The sequence below is a fragment of the Morone saxatilis genome, unplaced genomic scaffold, assembly GCF_004916995.1.
Source record: "Morone saxatilis isolate NCDOM2014 unplaced genomic scaffold, NCSU_SB_2.0 Contig21, whole genome shotgun sequence".
Taxonomy (NCBI): domain Eukaryota; kingdom Metazoa; phylum Chordata; class Actinopteri; family Moronidae; genus Morone; species Morone saxatilis.
Window position 1 is genome coordinate 21,678,111 of NW_023339774.1, and position 463 is coordinate 21,678,573.

The following is a 463-nucleotide window of genomic DNA, read 5'->3' on the forward strand; positions in this document are numbered from 1 at the left end:
GGGGGGGGGGGTCACAGTGTCAACTTTGAACTTTGAAAACCTCTGACCTAGAGTATGTACAGCTTAGCGAATATTAAAATGGCAGTTTCATGCACTGCATTGTACACAGTACTTCCTATGCAAGTGCACTGAATGATCTACATATTTATAACTACTGTACACGCCTGCGGTGTAAAAACAACCCACATAAAATGTCTAAACTTATCACCGCCGTGCGTATAAACAGGGATGCGGCCGCTGAGAACTGAGCAGAGCGTGTGTTTCTGTGTGGTAACTAGGTTGGGATTGGTTGTCTGAAGGTGATGGTGTTGTTGTCCCAGCCGGTGTGTGTGTCAGGTGAGTAAAGCAGATCGCTGTAGGGCACGTGCAGTTTCAGCACACAGTACCTGCGGTCTAACTCAGTTTGATCGGACGTGACTGTCGAGTACGGGTTCGTCTCCTGTAAGAAAACACACACACACAC